The sequence below is a fragment of the Microcaecilia unicolor genome, chromosome 7 (assembly GCF_901765095.1).
Source record: "Microcaecilia unicolor chromosome 7, aMicUni1.1, whole genome shotgun sequence".
Lineage (NCBI taxonomy): Eukaryota > Metazoa > Chordata > Amphibia > Gymnophiona > Siphonopidae > Microcaecilia > Microcaecilia unicolor.
In genome coordinates this window covers 258,194,918-258,217,688 of record NC_044037.1, presented here as the reverse complement: position 1 = coordinate 258,217,688, position 22,771 = coordinate 258,194,918, and the positions used below count along the sequence as shown (strand labels likewise).

General features: G+C 40.7%; 1 long non-coding RNA gene across 1 annotated transcript; it reads left to right on the top strand.

Annotated features, from left to right (window-relative positions):
* Positions 1-5,536: 5,536 nt before the first annotated feature.
* On the top strand, positions 5,537-14,815 carry LOC115474761. The gene is made up of 3 exons (XR_003942903.1): positions 5,537-5,616; positions 9,675-9,677; positions 14,806-14,815. It is a non-coding gene; the product is annotated as an uncharacterized LOC115474761 (long non-coding RNA).
* Positions 14,816-22,771: the final 7,956 nt, after the last annotated feature.

Sequence of the window (22,771 nt, the reverse complement as noted above, 5' to 3'; positions counted from 1 at the left end):
AGCAGCAGAATCAGATACTGGGCCAGCATGATCACCAGACAAGTCACCAGACAACAAAGGTAGAAAAAATCATTTTATTTTCATTATAGTGTTTGGAATATGTCCACTTTGAGAATCAGGTGCTCAACATTAAAAGTTTATATTTATTTACTTATTTATGGCATTTTATCCCACATTAAACATGAATTAGATTGGAACCTGGGATCATTAAATTTTTTTTTCCTGGAGTAATGCATTGCCCCCCCCCCCCCCCCCCCAAGGTTCTCTGCCCAGCTATAGCCAGCTCTGCAATTTGGGGGGAGCGCAGAGGTGGATGGGGGGGGCGCAGAGGTGGATGAGGGGGCACAGTGGTGGACGGGGGAGAGAGCCTGTTGTTAAACATTTACCAGCACACCACTGATGTTATAATGCCTTTGTATCGCTCCATGGTGCGACCGCACCTCGAATATTGTGTTCAATTCTGGGCGCCGCATCTCAAAAAAGATATAGTGGAATTAGAAAAGGTGCAGAGAAGGGCGATGAAAATGATAAAGGGGATGGGACGACTTCCCTATGAGGAAAGGCTAAAGCGGCTAGGGGTCTTCAGCTTGCAGAAAAGGCGACTGAGGGAGATATGATAAAGGTCTATAAAATAATGAGTAGAGTTGAACGGGTAGACGTGAAGCATCTGTTTACGCTTTCCAAAAATACCAGGACTAGGGGGCATGCGATGAAGCTACATTATAGTAAATTTAAAATGAATTGGAGAAAAAGTTTCTTCACTCAACATGTAATTAAACTCTGGAATTCTTTGCCAGAGAATGTGGTAAAGGCAGTTAGCTTAGCAGAGTTTAAAAAAGGTTTGGACGGCTTCCTAAAGGAAAAGTCCATAGACCATTATTAAATGGACATGGGGAAAATCCACTATTTCTGGGATAAGCAGTATAAAATGTTTTGTACTTTTTTGGGATCTTGCCAGGTATTTGTGACCTGGATTGGCCACTGTTGGAAACAGGATGCTGGGCTTGATGGACCTTTTGGTTTTTCCCAGTATGGCAATACTTATGTACTTATGTACATCTCCCTCAGGAGTTAACAAGGATAGCAGCTCACCTGTAGAGATAAAAGGGCTGGAACTACCTCTCCCAGAAGCCATGATTTCTGCCTTGGACTGTCTGCTGAGGTAAATCACTAATATGTGCTTCCTCTTTCCCCTCCCCCAAAACTTCTGCATAGCCTGACGGTACAGCTTTCCTCAGTACATATACTATCAGGAGTTAAGGTAAGAAAATCTTTCTACTTTTCTTTCTGCATTTTTCTGGGAAAACTTGGGGTCTGCTGTGTTTCATCCACATTCTAACCCTCATCTTTCCTCGGTCCCAGAGCCATTACTGGCCTTGCCTGTCACAATACCCAATATCCTTGGACAGCAAAAGTGAATATAAATCCAGCTTGATGTGAACTTTATTAGGGTGCCCTTTACAGAGAGAGAAGAACCGCATAAAATTGTTTCACTAACTTTACTGGCTGTTTGACTAAATTTGTTTAAGAGACAGCATGTTGTCTTTACTCACTTGTGCATTCTGGAATGGTGCTGCCCTTAATTTTATCTTTTAGTGATGGAAAACATTTTTGGTTTATTCACGTACAGATTATATGATATTGGTCTTGTATTGTGTATTTGTGGAATCTTGATTTTTATATTATGGATTTGTTTTTAAGTTGTGAATTTCTTAGTCCCTGAAAAGGGAGAAGGTGGGAGGATTTTTAGGGTGGTCACTATGGAGACAGAGTTGGTATTGACTGCCTGGTGAGAGAATTGGGAGTATAGTCTAGCATAATGGGGCAGGGCCAAGAAGTAATAAAAGGCTTTGCAAGGAGAAAATTCCGGTCTTTGATAGCCCATCCCCACCGAGACGCATAGCACCGAGGGTCCCGGGTACCGCTAGGCAGGAAAAGTTTGCAGTGTGTGGTGACTGGAAGCCTCTGCTACATAGCAGTGGGTACTTTCAGGGACTTCCTGAACTGGGAATAAGAAAGAGCGCTTAGGGGATAATACACTCAGGGCAGGAGAAGTGGGAGCTGGCATGCCTCACTTCTAGCAGGACGTTCATTGCATGTGTGAATGACCACTGTTCTAATGGGGCAGAGAGCAACTGAAGAGGTTATGTGGAGATGATTGAGGACTGATGGGGATCATGCAGAAGTTAGCACATGCTTATGCCCTAATTGCAAATATAGGAGATTTTTAAAATTTTTGTTTTGGTTTGCAAATAAAGGAGATGTATGATAGAACTGAACTGTGAGTTTGAAAGCCCTGATATCATGTGGATGTGCTGTGCTAACCATCTGAAGAAAAACACGCTGAATTGTACAGACTAAGTTGACAAGCTTATCAACTGTTTTTCCAAGTTACTGTTAGTAAAGCAAGTTGAAGTTCAGCACTGAGACTGTTGACTAATTATTGAGTGAAAGTGCTCAGAGAAAGTGTATCCTTAGCCTACCAGATTTATTGGAGAACAAAGGACCCGACAAGGAACCATATTTTGGCTTTAAAATAACAGCCTGAAGGGTCTTTTGATATGTTAGATGTAAGTAGAATCTCCAAAAATATCAAACCACAGCAAACTTCAGTGGTTGAATGGTCTGATGCTCACTCAGTATTCTCAAAGATAGAGCTATTTCTGACTCAAAGGCGGGAACTGTTTAAGCCAGAAACAACCTTACGTTTGAGCACTACTGAGTGAGCATCATACCATTTGATCACTAAAGTTTGCTGTGGTTTGATATTTTTGGAAATTTTACTTACACCTAACATATCAAAATACCCCTGAGGCAGGCTTTTTTTTTTTAAAGCTCATCCATTTACCTTACTGTTTGCCTGGTTCTGCAGACTCCGTAAGGTTCCTTTCATTCCTCCACATGTTTGAAATGAACCTATTACTACAAGGATGGGGAACTACGCTACTATCTATGAAGGGGTAGATGTTAAAGAATAATGAAGACGCTGTTTGTTGTATATGCATGTCCAGGTTGTTTTCAATCGATCCAACAGGTATTTGGAGCTGGTCACCGGCTTTGACCAGTCAGATATGGAATTGAAAGGGGATTGAACTATACATATGAAAAATGACCATAACTCCTGTTTTGTGATTTTTGTTTCTAAATCAGACCATGCATACAGTATAGAGACTGACTTGATAAGCTTGTTTTCTCATAAACTCAGAATCAGGAAAACTTAGTAAATCAAACTGTTATCTAATATTGCATGATACTCCTTGTAGATTAACGACACTAGTTTTATATTGCTCATTAATCCATACTAGTACAACTACCTGTTGTGAGGAAGAAGAATGACATGAATGAATGAAATACTATTGTATATTGCATTCTGAATTGACTGAAACAATAAGGATGCATTAACATCGGCTGAAAATATCCAAAATAATAAATCAAAGAGATTCAGTGGCACTATCTGGATAGTGCGGTTCAATAGCTGTGTTTTCGGGACTTACCCAGGTAGTGGGTGCTGCTACTGGATAAGTCCTTTTAAATACTGACCCTGGACTGTCTACTGAATTAGAAACTGTAATGTATGTGGCCTCTTTTAGTGACTCTGTGCTTCAAACTCAGTGCTACTTCTCTTCTGATCATGCCCTGGTCACTGTTATATTTGCCCCAAGCAGTCTTTTGGAGGACATGTTTCAGAAACTACTGACTTGGTACTTGCTGATTGAGTTTACATTCAAACAAGCTAGCTGCTGGATTACAGACTAATGACCCATCACATGCTAAGGGTTAAAGCCTAGAATACACTACTGAATTAAATCTCAGCATTACGGAAAGGGAAGAATTTATTATGCTATTAAATTTGATTTAGAAAAATTTCATTTCTTCATATGTAGTGGGCTTAGACAAAGGTAAAGAATGTTTTCACCAAGTGAATTATTATAATAATTATTATTTTATCTAGGTAAAGTAGTATACTGTATGCATCTCTGTGAGATAAAATGTTGTTCAATTTCTGAAATACCATTTGGGATGATAGGTTGGGAAAACTCTGTATGGCTGATTAACCAACCATGGACTTCTACCACTGAGGATCAGTGAATTTATGCTTCAGTTGGTCAATACATAGGAAAGCAAAGCTTGCTTGATCTTGATTATACTCAAGGTGAGGTTAAAGGGGGATGTTTCTAGAACATTAACGGTTCATAGGTGCAAATATATTTGCATTAAGTTATAAATGACACTGGAGACCTAATGTGAATTCTGAAATAAGAACTAAGGGGGTCTTTTACTAAAGCTTAGCTTGAGTTATCTGCAGCAGGGCCCATAGGAATAAAATGAGCTCTTCAGATAAGCTAAGCTTTAGTAAAAGACTCCTTAATGAAATCAACCAACATAAATGTTTCTGCTTTATTATAAGAGGTTAAAACTATTAAAGGCCTATCAGAAACTTAGAAACTCCAAATGTTATAGTTTACTACCTACAATGCTGTACGCATCTTGTTTTATGTATGCATTTATTTAAAAATACTTCTATTCCTTCAATCTGAATTGGTTTTAGAAGGATCCAATAAAACAAATGAAATCAGGCTCAGCTTTAGGCATAGACAACATATGGAACTGCCTAAGACACTAAATGTAGAAGAGACCAAATACTCAGGCCAAAGAGGAGCCTGCCCCTTCATGTTTTGGGGCCATGCATATATTCTGCTACAAAGGGGTCCAGCTATGGCACTCCTCTGTTTGGCTTCTGGCTTTCCAACGTTTGAGATCTTTGACACCTCCCCTCCCTCTGTTCTCTGGGAACTGTTGCCTGGTCTAGCCAATAGGTGACAAAACCTTAAATCTGGCCCTTTATGAAATAACAGGACCCCTTTGCTGTTAAACCATAATCAAGAGGCCAATAGCATGGCTGAGCTCAAGCCTATTTGTTTAAGGGCTAGGGGTTTAGTAGTTGGTTTGGGGGAGGGGAGAAGAAAGGTGATAGGTAGATGGGGAAAAATGTGATGAGGTACTCAAGAGAGCAAGTGTGGGAAGTCAGGGCCAGAGGTCTGTGAGCAGCTTTTGGGCTTTGAGCGGCTTTGTGGTTTGGTTTGGTTTGGTTTGGTTTGGTTTCGGGCGGGGGGGGGGGGGGGAGGTTGAGTTATTACCTTTGCCAGTTACCAGTTTCTGGTTGGCTGTGCAAATGAGAGTTGTGGTGCTCAGCATGTTGCTTGAAATTGGTAAAATAAGTTTCAGCTCCAGTGTTGAGAGATTAAGGCTGTACTGTTATGACAGCAGTGGTGGCAAGTACAGAGGATTATTCCAGTGAATGTGGGAGGCCAGGAAAGGCTGTGAAACCAGGTGTAATTCCTGGCACCCTATTTGGGTGAACATTCCCAGTGTTTATAACACTGTGTGTAAATTTTAGGAATGCCCCTGACCTTCCCATGCACCTCCCATGGCCATGCACCTGTTTGGGTTGCACGATATAGGATTGGGGAGCACATTGTTATAGAATAGCATGAAGCAAGTGCACCCAATTTGAAATTGGTGCCAATTAGCATCCAATTACTGGCATTAATTGGCTCCTTAGCCAATTTAATTGGGCATATATCTTGGATTGGTGCCCAAATATTGGTACCCAATGTTGAGTGCCATATATAGAATCTAGAGGTGTAGATATTTTTATATCACCGAGGTGGCTCACAATTGAAAAGGAAAATAAAATTACAAGCTACAGTGGAATTTAAATGGCTACCTCTGATTTTCTGCCCTGGTTCTCCCCAGCTGCTCTAACCAGTAGGCTATTCCTTCACATGGACATTTATATGGCTTTTTTAAAATATGTGGTAACAAAAGGGAGGGCGAGTCAGTATACTCATATACAGTGTATTTTTTCTAGCAAAAAAGGTGCCGGTACTCAAACACCAGGTCACCCCTTCAGGGATGGGATAATCACTGAGGGACCAACTCCACAATAGCCAGGCCCCCTGCAACCAGTCACAGAATTTATGACAAGGCAGAATTTGTTTGTAGAGCCTGAGTTCTTTCATTAAAGTTTGGGGACCATGGGTCAATTTTAGCAGATACTGGAAAAGGTGCCGGTACTCAGTACCCCCAAGTACCCCCTCAAAAAAAGCCCTCCTCATATAGTAAATCAAAGAAAAAAGCACAACTGGACCTTCAAGACTGAGACACATGTCTTAAGTGCACTTGGAGCTCATAACATAAGAACATAAGAATAGCCATACTGGGTCAGACCAATGGTCCATCTAGCTTAGTACCCTGCTTCCAACAGTGGCCAATCCAGGTCACAAGTACCTGGCAGAAACACAATTAGTAGCAACATTCCATGCTACCAATCCCAGGGCAAGCAGCAGCTTCCTCTATGTCCAGCTCAGCTGCCTATTAAGATGTTTAATTGTGTCATAATGATATTATAAGCATAATATCTGTTATTTAAATGCTCTAATTTGTGCCTATTAGGCAGTGCTGTGTGCCAACTACTTAAAATGTAGTTTAACTTTAATATAGTTACTTCACTAAAATAAGTTTAACTACCTGGTTAACTACATTTTTCTTGCAGTAGTTTCACTACATGAGATGACTTCTGCAAAAGTAGTTAAATAGTACTTAACTACTTCAATGGCATTTTAATTTGACTTAAAATCAACTGCACAACTATTGCACAGAGTTGATAAATTCTCAGCAAATCACCAATTAACTAATACTAAATACTGTGGGCCTGATATTGAAAGCAATGTAGCTGACTGCTGACCAGTAAAATCATTTGGTTGGGGCTAGCTGCTAATATTTAGCAGCACTTAACTAGCTAAGTGCCTCTGAATATCGCAGATAGCATTGAAGTAAGAGCCAGGTAGTTGGGGGCATTCCAGAAGTCAAGTCAGCACTTGGCCACTTAAGTTCTGATAGTCAGCCCTTAAGTGGTCAGGTTTACTGCATAAATGGAACCACATAAAAGTCTGTCCTATTTTTATGTGGTAACCAATGGCCGCTTAAGTGTTGAATTTCGACAAGCAGCTATGTGTTAGCTGGCTTAAAAATACTGGATATTCAAAATATTCAAAGCCAAAGCCTGCACAGGTCCCAGCTTTGAATGTTCGGGCGTAATGCCGCTGGTGAGGAGCAAAACACTCTCTGCCACTGGCTGAATATTGGACCCTTTATGATTACTCTGCTAACAAAGCAATATGTATAATTTTTTTTGTGTCCTTGTGAAACAGCTTATTGAGTGCAATTGTAAGCAGTTCATAACAAGCAACTTATCTGATGCAGCTCATATGTCCCAAATTGTCTGAAGCAATTTACCAAGTGGTCCCCACAACCTGACTCCGTGCTGCATTTCACTGTCATTGTTTCAGGGGCTGGGGAAACTCAACCATGATGTAACAAATACTTATGTTGAATCCTGAGGCTGATCACTATGTTAGTAGTACTGCCTGCTTTGAGAATTTTAATCAATGCCTTAATTTACGTTTTTTGAATTTTCCGATTATCACGGGGGTAACTTTAATAGATACTTTTCGCAGATATTTGTCAGAAATTTTGAATATTCCTGCTGAGGCAACCCCCTTCCCCCCCGGTAAACAAGATATATTTTATTCCTAAACCCAGAGGAGGCGTACAAGATCTTGAAAAAGATACTCCTGATTTACAAAATATTTCTGATATATTAGAACAATCCTCTGATATCATAATGAACAGAGCTACAATGATTGTTTCCATGGTGTTCGAACAAGACTATAATACTATTCTAAGATTGTACTTCAGAAATTCCAAAACTTTATTTTGTGGCTCCCTGACGTCACTAAATCAACTCAACAAAAAAGGAAGATGTTTCTTGCGTTAAAACAAAAGACTTTAGATATAGGTGCTTCCTTCTTTCTAGCATACCCATGCAAGTGTATAGTTAAATTAGGTCAAACTGAATACACTTTCTTTTCACCGGAACACTTAAAACGTTTGTAGATTCGAAACAGATTAAATAATGTATAACTTGGACTTATAGCAGCTTTTTGCCTTTAATCTTTCATGTGTTTGTATAACTTCTCTGATTCTTCCCCCCCCCCCCCCCCCCCCCCACACACACACACAATTCAAGTTTGAGGTCTAAGAAAGGTTTATATAATTATGTTGATGTAATTAGACTCTAAATCTTTAGAGATTTTTCTCTTTATTTTTTTTTTATATTTATTTTTCAAACTGTATGAGTATTTGGAGTATTGTAACACTAATTCCACCTGTATTTCTGAACAAGGGGATCCTTGATTATTAGGAATTAAAATTATAAATAAAGAATTTAAAAAAAAGTACTGCCTGCTTAAATATCCAACATGGTGCCTTAGTGTTTTTGCATTTCCAACAGCAATATGCTCATGCCTTCTTAATAAGGTCACTACAAAAAAATAAATAAACAAACAAACAAAAAAGCAACTGTATTAGATGCTTTGCCAGAAAACAAACAGCTTCTAGCTAAAGAATGGAATGTGGACCTTGGTGTAAAAATACAATGAAATGAAGAAGCTGTGATGACACTACTCAACTGTACTCCTGAACAGCATCCCTCCACAAGCACCCCCCCCCCCCCCCCAACAAGCACCTCTGGTTGGATCCTCTTTCTGACACTGCATCCCAAATGAGCCTCCTCACAGGCTCCCTTCTTCCTAGCCATTCCCCCCAGATCCCCTGAATCTAGCCCCCCCCAACAGACTCTTTCCAGATAAGTCTCACTCTCAGTACCACCCTGCCCCTGCCATCATACCACAAACCTACATCATTCTCCTGAGCCCTCAGGGTATGGAGCAGGGGTGGGATTCTGCTCAGAGGCCTTCCTGTTGAGAAGCTAGGGAGGTTTATCTTGGAGGGTGATCTGCTTATCAGAGAGTTTTATTGGGTGGGGTTTACGTCAAGGGGTATAGCAAAGGCAGGGATCAGATTGGGAGTGCTTGTGTAGGATGGAATGGATCAGAAGATGAGGCTTTATATTGTGGAAGTTGGAGGGATGCCTATCATGGACAGTGGCTGTGCTATCAGTAGCCATGACAGTTAGCACATGGCTATAACAAAAGAGAGGGAACGAAGTACAAACTAAAGTCCAAACAAACAAACAAAAAAAAAAACAGCACCACAGGCCTTTAAAAATGGAACACAGTTCTTTAATGAATGAGCCTTGACAAAAAGACCCGACACGGGCCGTGTTTCGGTGACTAGCACCTGCTTCAGGGGTCCCCACGTCTCATGTAGTAAAAGCTACAAAGCACCAAGGCACTTTCACTTTCTGTATCCAAATGGATGAAAAGCTGTGCTCTCAAAAGGCTCTGCTTTTAATACCACGTCACACAGGGTGGAAACATTTTTTAATTAACTTAAGTGAAAAAACCATGGCACATGGCACCATCTGATATGCCAGCTGTCAGTGCAATCCATGTTCTGCCTGGTTTCCACAAAGCAGATTGGGATTTTTACTGTGCTGATTGGTTTTAGCAGGTGGTAATGCTAATGGCTAGCACACACTAACATCCATTCTAGCTGCTTTGCAAATCTTAGTAAACATCTGCCTTGGTATGTTAGCATACCTAACTACATTTAGGGGATCTTTTACTAAAATGCTGAATTTTAACATGTAGAAAGCTCAAAATTAATGTTACATCAAGAAGGGACATTCCTACAACATTTTATTGAAGTTTGTGTGTTAACATTTGAATTAGCATGCACTACTTGCTCTGAATTAATGCAGGAGCACTTACTGCCTCCTATTTAGGAGGTGTTAATTGTTCCTGCATTAACAGTGGGTTAGCTAGTAAGCACACCAAAAGTATAACATGCTAGCTTGCTATCGCTACCACATTCACTGTCACTCTATGCCATGCCCTTTGAATGAAAAAGTTTGTAAAATTCAATAAAGCACAGTTTAACTTGCAGAAAAAGGCAAAATACTGCAAATCCCCTTAACATGGTCATGCGGTAGCCTGTTTTTGTGCATGAACCCCACGTTAAGGGTTTAACACCCTTTGGTAAACACAAAAATAATTTAGGGCATATTAAGTTATAAAATAATGTGTGCATAATTGATTTGCACACATTTGAAAATTCTAATGTGCATTAAGGAGACTTTTTGCAGACGGGAGAGTTTCCGAGGGATTAGAGAACGGCGGAGGTGGTTCCTCTTCACAAAAGTGGTGATAGGGAAGAAGCTGAAAACTACAGGCTGGTAAGCCTCATTTCAATTATTGGAAAAGTAATGGAAGCGATGCTGAAGGAAAGGATAGTGAATTTCATGGAAGCCAATAAGTTGCAAGATCCGAGACAACATGGTTTTACCAAAGGGAAATTGTGCCAAACGAATCTCATTGAATTCTTTGATTGGGTGACAGGAGAATTGAATCAGGGACGAGCTATAGATGTAATCTACTTAGATTTCAGCAAAGCTTTTGACACGGTTCCCCACAGGAGGCTCTTAAATAAACTGGATGGACTGAAGATAGGACCCGAAGTGGTGAACTGGATTAGGAACTGGTTGATGGACAGAAGCCAGAGGGTGGTGGTGAATGGAATTTGCTCGGAGGAGGGAAAGGTGAGTAGTGGTGTGCCTCAAGGATCAGTGCTGGGACCGATTCTGTTCAATATATTTGTGAGTGACATTGCCGAAGGGTTAGAAGGTAAAGTTTGCCTATTTGCGGATGATACTAAGATCTGTAACAGAGTGGACACCCGGGAGGGAGTGGAAAACATGAAAAAGGATCTGAGGAAGCTAGAAGAATGGTCTAAGGTTTGGCAATTAAAATTCAATGCGAAGAAATGCAAAGTGATGCACTTAGGGAATAGAAGTCTGATAGGAACGGACGGGGAGAGGGATCTTGGGGTGATAGTATCTGAGGATCTGAAGGCGACGAAACAGTGTGACAAGGTGGTGGCCGTAGCTAGAAGGTTGTTAGGCTGTATAGAGAGAGGTGTGACCAGCAGAAGAAAGGGGGTGTTGATGCCCCTGTATAAGTCATTGGTGAGGCCCCACCTATAGTATTGTGTTCAGTTTTGGAGGCCGTACCTTGCGAAGGATGTAAAAAGAATTGAAGCGGTGCAAAGAAAAGCTACGAGAATGGTAAGGGATTTGCATTACAAGACGTATGAGGAGAGACTTGATGACCTGAACATGTATACTCTGGAAGAAAGGAGAAACAGGGTGAGCACACCACCCGAACTCTCATCCACGCTCTCATTACCTCTCACCTTGACTACTGCAACCTACTCCTCACTGGTCTCTCACTTAACCATCTATCCCCCCTTCAATCCGTTCAGAACTCTGCTGCACGTCTTATATTCCGCCTGAACCGATATACTCATATCACCCCTCTCCTCAGGTCACTTCACTGGCTTCCGATCAGATACCACATACAGTTCAAGCTTCTCCTTCTTACCTACAAATGCACTCAGTCTGCAGCCCCTCGTTACCTCTCTACCTTCATCTCCCCTTACGTTCCCGCCCGAAACTTCCGCTCACAGGACAAATCCCTCCTCTCAGTACCCTTCTCCACCACCGCCAACTCCAGACTCCGCCCATTCTGCCTCGCCTCACCCTATGCTTGGAATAAACTTCCTGAGCCCCTACGCCAAGCCCCCTCCCTACTCATCTTCAAATCCTTGCTCAAAGCCCACCTCTTCAATGTTGCTTTCGGCACCTAACCTTTATACCTTTCAGGAAATCTAGACTGCCCAATTTGACTGCCCCTACTTGACTGACTGTACATTTGTCCATTAGATTGTAAGCTATTTGAGCAGGGACTGTCCTTATATGTTAAATTGTACAGCACTGCGTAACCCTAGTAGCGCTTTAGAAATGTTAAATAGTAGTAGTAGTAAATATGATACAGACGTTCAAATGTTTGAAAAGTATTAATCCGCAAACGAACCTTTTCCGGAGATGCGAAGGAGGTAGAACGAGAGGACATGAAATGAGATTGAAGGGGGGCAGATTCAAGAAAAATGTCAGGAAGTATTTTTTCACGGAGAGAGTAGTGGATGCTTGGAATGCCCTCCCGCGGGAGATGGTGGAAATGAAAATGGTAACAGAATTCAAGCACGCGTGGGATAAACATAAAGGAATCCTGTTCAGAAGGAATGGATCCTAAGGAGCTTAGCCGAGATTGGGTGGCAGAGCCGGTGGCGGGAGGCGAGGATAGTGCTGGGCAGACTTATACGGTCTGTGCCAGAACCGGTGGTGGGAAGCGGGGCTGGTGGTTGGGAGGCGGGGATAGTGCTGGGCAGGCTTACACGGTCTGTGCCCTGAAAAGGACAGGTACAAATCAAGATAAGGTATACACAAAAAGTAGCACATATGAGTTTATCTTGTTGGGCAGACTGGATGGACCATGCAGGTCTTTTTCTGCCGTCATCTACTATGTTACTATGTTTTTATCATACTTTGGTAGGGCTACTGCTGCAATGGCGTATGGCGATCTGGAGCCTTTTTTACCCGGTTAAACCCCTTTGAATATTTGGTCCTGTATTTTCATAGGCTACAAAAATAAATGTAGAATTTCTCTAATAAATACAGAGCTATGCTGCAATGTCTGCAAATAAAATGGAAGAAGGATGTTCTGAAAATCAAAGGTGTTCTATCCCCTGTAACAAAGATTGAATATTCTCTCTTTTTTTTATATGGAATAATTCAGAATGTGCAGAACACAAATAACTTTCCTGATATGTTTAATATACTGAAAACTTCACTAGAATGCTTAAAGATATACAAGTATAAACCATAACTTAATATAAATGAAATATTATAAGTACTTCTGGGCTTTTAAAAAAGAGATATTTAATATTCTTGTTTCAAATTAGCATTGGTGTGATCTGATTATTGCTTTTTCATGTTTGTTCATTAGCTAAAAGGTATCAGCTTTTCCAAAGAGTCAGCAAGGTGTTAAAGGTGAGGCTGGCTGACTTCTCTCACCAATCTTAGATATTGTTTCTGTACATCTCAGGAAAAAAAAAAGGAAACTTCAGCACTTCTCCGTTGTGCTGGAGATTACTGAGGGCCCTTTGACTAAATTGCATTAGATTTTGCAGTTCCCGTGGCAAACACAGGAAATTAACAAACGGTAGCTGCAAATCTAATATGGAAACTATTGGGAGGAGGGGATGTCCAGCATTTTCCTATATAGGACCCAAGTTAACAATGGCATTAGCACATCTACTCCAGTTAATGTCAGTGCAGAGGCATTTAGCACCTCCTATTTAGGAAGAGATAAGTGGTCCCTCATTAACAGAGTTTGAGTTCATTATCTTGCAGTAAGTGCAGCATGTTAACTGCGCTACACTCTCCATGCTCTTTCTCCACCCATATCCCATCTAGTTACACCCCTTAGCAGAAAGTGCCATTAATGCACAATTTAGCATGTGATATGCAGTTAGCTTAGCAGGGTTTAAAAAGGTTTGGATAATTTCCTAAAATAAACGTTCATACACCATTATTAAGATGGACTTGGGAAAATCCACTGCTTATTTCTAGGACAAACAACATAAAATCTGTTTTACTGTTCTGGGATATTGTCAGGTACTTGTGACCTGGATTGACCATTGTTGGAAACAGGATACTGGGCTTGATGGATCTTTGGTCTGTTCCAGTATGGCAACACTTACGTTCTTATGTTAACTAAATTGTGCATTAATAACCTAGATGCACCTTAGTAAAAGGCCCCTAAGAGTTTATAGCTGGAAATTCATATCCATTAGTATTACAATAAGTGCACCAACACTGAAACAGTTTAAAAGACAATTAATTCAATTTAAGCTTTACCCCATTGGTGTGTTTACTCCTAGTTGAATCAACTATCAAAGCTTACCATGGGAGGTAAGGTATGCAAACAGGGAACAAAGTAAAAGTGTTTTTCATAGTGGTTGGTTTTCATTTCTAGGGAGGGAGTTTCAGTTACCTATTGGGTGATGCTTCACTAAAACTCAGGTATTTCAGGTAGATTAATAGCTTGCTGAAGTATGTCCAGTCTGAAGTCAGTGATGCGGTGGTGTTACCTTGGATGCCATAGGTACAAGGTACAAACTTCACTGATTGCAAAAGTTCTTTGTTTTTCTTTTACCTACAGTCTCACTCATACCTTGGATAAATTTTAATCACTTAAGGTAAAAGGTGATCTTATACTCCTTGAACTAATTTGTATGGAACACTGCTTTCTTAAAATATTTGCTTGCAAAAGCAAGAAGAATGTAACAGTTTTCATTGAAAAGACAGCATAAGCACCTAAATGGACTTTACAGCCTAGGTGCCCTGTTATAAAATCATCCCCCATAGTTAGGTTTAATTTTCTTTATGTGCATCACCTGATAGTTCTTCCCAAATCCCCAAACCTATTCTAGAGACCATTTTACAAAGGCAAGGGAGGGCTAACATGTAAGTATCCTGCGCCCAATTGGCATTACAGCTGGGATAGCATGTGCGCCTGGTGGTAATTCCAATTTTGGCGCGTACTGAATCCCATGGTAGAAAATGATTTTCCCACATTAGCGCATGCTACATGGTTACGGCGTGGGTAGCACATGAGCCCTTATCGTTAGGTCAATGGGTATCGCAGTAAAGGCTCAAGCCATAAATAGGCACACTATAGTTTTAATATTAGCGCAGGCCTATTTCCCAGCAACCAGCAACCTTTATACACAGAAGGCCACATCAATGTCAATACTATCCCTGGCAGGCTGGAACATTATATAACGTCAAAACCCAGAAATTAAGAGAGCTTCTATAGATTTTCGAAGACAAAAAAACCTAGAAATGTAACTAAAAATGATGGAAGCATACTGTTAGAGTGGGCATTCTGTAATTATTTGCAAAATACAGTATTTAAAATCAACAAAACTCTTGTTAATGATGTTTTCCCAAGGTTTTGCGGGTCGCATTCAGCCCACAGACTGGAAGTTGCCCACCACTGTTCTAACAGAATAATGTAAAAATTAACATCTGCCACCTAGGACATCTAAGTTTCAGAAATGTACTCCTATTAAACAGTGCTCTCCTAGAGAAATTAGGGGAGGTTGCCACCTTATGCCTCCAGTGCTTAATGTCTCCCTGAAAGACAAACTGGCAGTGACAGCATCTGGAAAAAAATAAATGTCTATGTTTCTAAAATGGCTAAGTTAAAGTTTTTGTTCAGGCAAATAAACATTTATGTTTCTCTTCCACAACAGAAAGGTTTATGTGCCAGCAAATAAACATTATCAGGCCGATATTCAGAATGATTTGGCCACTAAAACAGCGTGTAGCCAGTTATCCAGCAACATTCAGTGGCTTTCCCACACTGAATATTGCTGGTTAGTGATTAAAAGATAGCCAGTTATATTGGGCGATATAACTGGCTGTCTGCCAATTTTTAAAGTGAGACCGGCCAAGTTTTGTGAGCACATTTGGCCACCAGAAACCCTGGAATATCTTTGGCCGGTCTGACTTTAACCAACCAGCATGCTTGGCTGGTGAAAGTCAGACCAGCCAAACTTAAAACAGATATTCAACGCTGGTCAGCGCTGACTGTGGGAGGCAGCCTGGCTATCTCCTGCGGTCTGAAAATCGGGACCTGTGTATCTGTTTTGACCCGCTGATATTTTAGATTTTATGATTTTAAAATGGATGTTCCTGCCACCTAAATGCCCATCTCTCCATGTATTTTAGCACAGGCTCTCCATCAACAGATCCTGTTTTAAAATACTAGTGGAATCTGAGATATCCCAACTTAGACATCTCAATTCCAATTTGAATGTCTTTTATAAACTCCTTCTCTATGACCCTGTGCTTCAAATGATGCCATATGGGACTTGGCTTATATTTTGATCTTAATTTTAAATCAACCACTGCAAAACTCTTATTCCACAATTTTTCTATAAAAATGCAGATAAATAGAGAATGATGGCTTATAGAAAACAGTATTCTATTTTGTTTGTTAATTATTTAAGGTGGTGGAATAGTTTTATATATATATATATATATATTTTTTTTTTTTAATCTACAATGGCTACAATTTCCCTAGATGAGAATACTGAATTTATTCCACATTGGAACCTATAATTTTGTGGTTAAAGACGATTAATTATGTACTGAATTGTAAATGTTACTTTATTCTTACAGAGTAAATACTGCTGAATTATCTAAGTTATACATATATAAGAATTATGCTAGGTAGCTTACCTACTTAGATTGACTACCTTAGACCCTGTAAACACATTCATAAATTTGCTATGCTGATTGCAGTGTTGGCAAACACAATGGATGATCATGTTATAAATGTTTATCAACACCCGCACTCACCCACCTGCTAAGAGGTGCTACGCTTTAATGAAATTGTTTGAATATCAAGGCTCGTTGCTAAGATACAATGTTCTTGTTACTAGGGATGTGATGCTTACAGATTTCTGTTATCAAATAATGATTAGAGATGTGCTAACCTCAAGGTGCTCAGTGCAGTGAAGGGTTTATTGTGCCACAAATTAGTAAACTGTTTGCCTGAGCAGACTTGCAGTGGGGACATGTGCATCAACTGTATTTCCAGCATTGATGAGAAAATATGAGAGAGTATGGAAAATGTTTACATCCTTGGTATATACTGTGATATTAATTTAATTCACCTGATAGTTCATTTGTCCAAATTCCTTCATGCATTTTCAATATTTTGAATATTTTGCAGCATGGATTTCATCATACTTTATTTATGTTTAAAAATAATGTCATACACAACACACATTACCATACTAATATTGACCTTTATGATACCAACAAGGCGATAAGCACTGAAGGAGGGAATAAGAGCCTCTAGATCAGGGGTTCTCAACTCAGTCCTTGGGACACACCTAGCTAAACAGGTTTGCAGGATACCTGCAATGAATATGCAAGAGATACATTTGCATGCACTACCTCCTTTGTATGCAAATTTATCTCATGCATATTCCTGAGGACTGGGTTGAAAACAGCTGCTTTAGATGAAAAAGATGGATTTCCAGATGCCAAGAATTTCAATAATTAATTTGAGGTTTTATGAGAACAATAATAACAAAAGAAATCAATAGTACTCTATTGAAAGTGCAAAAGACATAGGACAGTTTTAATGGTGATGCTTCTGTCCTTTGCTTAATGCTACTCCTCTCCTACTGGATTCCTGGTGTCAATACTGCCAAAGAGAAGTGGCATCTAGTTGTCATTTCTCTGTCTAGTCTATGCTTTTCTTCGACCTTCATAGTCCATAATATATTGTTTACAAATTTGCCAACAGTTTAAGTTATTGTAGTACTTACCAATCTTTGCAGTTACAACCACTGCTCCCTCTGAGTGGGGGTCCTCCACAATATTTGTGTGTGTGTGTGTGTTGGGGGGGGGGAGGTGCTGTTTCACTATCACATTTCCAATAGTGAAGGACAAAGAAGCTCAACAGGACTCCAGGGAAACAGTGATAGAAACAATGATTGACAGCACAATATTGTAGCACCATCCCTCATTGGCAACAATGCAGTTGGAGGACTCCTACCCAACTGAGGGCCAGATGCACTAAACCTTAACAACCCTCTAACAACCCTTTAACGAAGGAAATTCCTAACCGTTGCATGCATTAAAGGCCTTTTTCCTATGAAGCAAACAGCTAACGAAAACGGAATACAAAAGAGTAACTACCATTGTAATGTGGACGATTCGGGATGCACTAACAATACCGAGGATTACACCAAATCATTTACCGGGACATATTAAACGTATGGTCAGAGCAGTCGTAAAGGCCTGAGCTGTCATCTCCCCACTTCCCCCTGCACCTTAAAATTCCAAGCTGGCATGTTTAAAAACAAAAGTGAGATAAACAACACCTCCCCGCTTCTCTGCTCTCCTCTGAAGCCAATTTCCCCGGTTCTGAAAACAACTTTAAGCTGCTCATGTCAGGTCTCCCTCCCTTCCTGTTTCCCCCAGCCGGGGGCGGGGCCCAGGTCTCTCTGCTGAGCTAAAGGGAATCACAGTGAAAGAGGTCTTTTGTTAGAAAGGGGGATTTATGAAGGACGTCCTTTTGGAGCCTTGAGGAGGACCGCTTCAACTGCACTCTCCTGCTAGGATCACAGAGCTAAATGCTCGCATGTCCCGATCCCCCCCTCGCACGCCCCATCTGACGTAAGCAACCTAAGTAGGTTTAATACATTTGTGTTGAAGTTTGTGGCTCTGCGCATATTTTAGGAGCCGATTACCGACGGGGATTACGAATCTGTAATGCATTGTACTTTACAATACCGCACTGAACATGTGTGACTTGTTTTTTTGGTGCATTCTTTGTTTCTTCAAATTTGGTAAGCACTTTTACGTTTTAGATTTTTTTACATTTGGTTGATGCATCTGGGCCTGAGAGGGAACAGTGGTTACAACTCCAATTTGTGTGGCCACATGAAGCATGTGACACTTGGTGCAGGAAATGATGCCTTATGGAGTCCCTGTCCAGATTCTGACCTCAAATGTGGGTTTCGTGACCCTGTCTGGGGTTGTGATCCACAGTTTGGAAAGCTCTGAGTTATTGTTTTCCTATTTCTTTTGTGTAATATTTTTGTGGATTAGAGTTGTTGCTCTAACCACTAGGTGAATGCTGCTATATATTTTTTTGTTTCAACATGAAACTAAGATTGAGTGGAGGAGTAGCCTAGTGGTTAGTACAGCAGACCTTGATCCTGAGGAAGTGAGTTTGATTTCCCCCCCCCTCCCCCCACAGCTCCTTGTGACTGGGCAAGTCACTTAACCCTCCATTGTAGCTGTAAAAAAAACACAGAAAGGCAGTATATCAAGTCCCATTCCTACCCTTCTCAACCCTTGATACTTCAATCTTTTCAAAGCATCTTTTTGTCGAAAAGATTTAGCCTTTGCTCAAGAATAGGAGAAGATTGCTAAAATGTTTCTAGAGGTCACTGTATTAGAGGTAAAGCTTTTGTAACATATAGCTTCCCCCCCCCCTTTTTTTTTTAAATCTAGGCATAGTAAAGTTTCTAGCTGTCAAATTCACTCCTGTAGAAAGTCATGGAAACTATGAGGTCGTGGTTGCTCTTTGGATTGGATTTGTCCCAGCTTCAAGCAGATGTAAATATATTCCTGTGTAAGGGCTTCAGGACTTGAATTAAAGGAATATGTGTATTTCTATGTGCCTGTGGCCAGTATAGAAAGCATAGATGTTTTTGAATTTAACTCATATCTTTTCAATAATAGTTCAAGGCAGACCACATTTAGGTCCCCAGAAGGCTGAGTTACTAATATGTCCTATCACATTTGCACACACTAACACTCTTACTAGGTCAGTGATTACCAGTCTTTTGTGACTGTGACCTCATGGTTGCGGCCCCTCAGTTCATGACCTCTAACCATGGGTTTTATGACCCCATTTTGGGTCCAGACCAACAGTTTGGTCAACTCTGAACTAGATTCTATTGCATAAAATGGGATCTGAGGTAAAATAATATTTGTTAAATGCGTTAGCATACATCAGTAACTCTAGCTGGAAATTTGTAACTGAAGTATCAGAGAGTCAAGCAACTCGCCCAAAGTTACATGGTGTGCCAGTGAGATTTGAAACCTGGCTTCCCTGACTGTAGACTGTTGCTCTAACCACTAGGTGAATACTGCTATATATTTTTTTGTTTCAAGATGAAACAAATATCTCCTGTTATTTTGTTGATTATGTCCTTAAAAGAAAAACAGTTGACAGTCATGAAAACCTGAATATTTTTAATTATGAAAAGATAAAAATAAGTAAGGAATAATATAATTTTCATTTTTCATATCTAAATGTAGTGATATTGACAAATTGTTAAATAATATTTAAATGTATTTTAACCAATGTTGTTATCTTGTATGTCTGAACTTGTAGAACAAAATTAGCACAAGCCAATATTACTGTTTAATTATAACTATAAAAATCATAACCCGGGTTCATGCCAGCTAGTAGTTGGAAGATCTGTAACCTCTTTATTTGGGCTACAGGATTGTAAAAAACTATCAAATGAAGCATTGCCAGTTTATTATACAGATGTGCCCATACAGTTATTCCTTGTCCTCACTCACATTTTCTTTGAGTCTATTTTTAAAAACTTAGGGTGAAAATTATCAATGTGGGCTACAGTTAAGATGTGTTATTTTACCACTAACTTGTGCTATTTTACCCTCCAGACACCTACTCAAAGTCACCCAGGTATGTAATTGTCCCCGTAGAGTGGAAGAGGTGAGCAGTGCCTATCTACTACTAGAGATGAGACTATTGGCTAATTACTGGAAATTATATTGATGATGCAAAGGATTTGCTAGCCACTGGCCTCCCTTAGTTAACAAATGCTGCATGACAACCCTACTCTGACTCCAAGTAGTGTGGAAGCGTATTTTCAAAGCACTTAGGGGGTCTTTTACTAAAGCTTAGCTCTCGTTATCTGCAACTGTTCCCATTTTATTCCTATGGGCCCTGCTGCAGATAACTTGAGCTAAGCTTTAGTAAAAGACCCCCTTAGACTTACAAAGTTGCTTTGAAAATAAGCCCCTATATAGTAACATAGTAGATGATGGCAGAAAAAGACCTGTATAGTCCTTCTAGTCTGTCCAACAAGATAAACTCATTACATAAGGTATAATGGGATACTTCATTGCTATTCGATGATACCACACAATAAAAAACACCAGAACACACCATGAAGATCGAAATATTGTCAGAAACTGACCAATGACACACTGGTGTTGCTACCTAATCTCTACTAAGCTTCTTTGGATCCATTCCTTCTAAACAGGATTCCTTTGTATTTATCTCATGCATTTTTGAATTCTGTTACTGTTTTCATCTCCACCACCTCCTGAGGGAAGGGAATTCCAGGTATCTACTACCCTCTTTCCATTTTCATCTCCACCATCTCCCATTCCAGGCATCCCTGAAGGGAAAGGGGATGGGACTTGATATACCACCTTTCTGTGGTTACAATCAAAATGATTAATATATATTATATACAGGTATTGGGGCAATGGAGGGTTGCTCAGAGTCACAAAGAGCTGCAGTGGCAAATGAAACCAGTTCCCCAAGTTCTCAGGCCACTGCACTAACCACTAGGCTACTTCTCCAATCCTGACATCAGTCAGAGGTTTTCATTTTCAAGCATCCCAGAGAGAGAGGTGGAATCAGAGCTTGTAATCCCCAGAGTTCCTGGATCATTGACAACTAAGAGGCAAAAGGTAATGGTGGTTGGTGATTCTCTTCTGAGGGGTACAGTGGTGTCCATGTACAGACCAGACATGATGTCCCAGATGGTGTGGTTTAATATTAAGATAGATATGGAAAGGATTCATTCAAAAGAGAAGGTTCTAGACTTGAAAAAACAAACAAACTAAGTTTGTTCAGATGGGGGATTACCTCAAGGAATTGTTATCTGGATGGAGACATCTGGAAGAAGCTGGAAAGCAGTGAGTAAAACTAAAAGCACCTATTGTAAGGGCAACAGACCTTTTTGTAAGGAAAGGAAAGTAAATAAAAGAAAGAGGAAAGGGGGCCACTTTGGTTCTCAAAAGTAGTAACTGAAAAGGTAAGGAAAAAGGTTAGCCTTTATAAACTATAAGAGATTATAGAAAGAGGAAGGCAGGTTACAATATCTAAAAAAGCTAAGAGAACCTGGTTGAGAAGTCAGGAAAGCAAAGATGCAAATGGAAGAAAAAAAATAGCTAATATGGTATAATGGTAGACAAGGCATTTTTTAGATGTTACTACTACTACTACTTAACATTTCTAGAGCGCTACTAGGGTTACGCAGCGCTGTACAAAATAAACAAAGAAGGACAGTCCCTGCTCAAATGAGCTTACAATCTAAAGAACGAAATGTCAAGTTGGGCAGTCTAGATTTCTTGAGTAGAGGTGTAGAGGTTAGGTGCCGAAGGCGACATTGAAGAGGTGGGCTTTAAGCAGAGATTTGAAGATGGGCAGGGAGGGGGACTGACTTATGGGCTCAGGGAGTTTGTTCCACGCGTGGGGTGAGGCGAGGCAGAAAGGGCGGAGCCTGGAGTTGGCGGTGGTGGAGAAGGGTACTGAAAGGAGGGATTTGTCTTGAGAGCGGAGGTTACGGGTAGGAACGTAAGGGGAGATGAGGGTTGAGAGGTAAGGAGGGGCTGCAGATCGAGTACATTTGTAGGTTAGTAGCAGAAGCTTGAATTGAATGCGGTACCTGATCGGAAGCCAGTGAAGTGACTTGAGGAGAGGGGTGATATGAGTGTATCGGTTCAGGCAGAAGATAAGACGTGCAGCAGAGTTCTGAACAGACTGAAGGGGGGATAGGTGGCTAAGTGGGAGACCAGTGAGGAGTAGGTTGCAGTAGTCAAGGCGAGAGGTAACGAGAGAGTGGATGAGAGTTCAGGTGGTGTGCTCGGAGAGGAAAGGGTGGATTTTGCTAATGTTGTAGAGGAAGAAGCGACAGGTCTTGGCTATCTGCTGGATGTGCGGAGAGAAGGAGAGGGAGGAGTTGAAGATGACACCGAGGTTACGGGCAGATGAGACGGGGACGATGAGGGTGTTATCAACTGAGATAGAGAGTGGAGGTAGAGGAGAAGTGGGTTTGGGTGGGAAGACAAGAAGTTCGGTCTTGGCCATGTTCAGTTTCAGGTGGCGGTTGGACATCCAGGCAGCAATGTTGGATAAGCAGGCCGATACTTTGGCCTGGGTTTCCGCAGTGATGTCAGGTGTGGAGAGATAAAGCTGGGTGTCGTCAGCATAAAGATGATACTGGAAGCCATGAGATGAGATCAGGGAGCCCAGGGAAG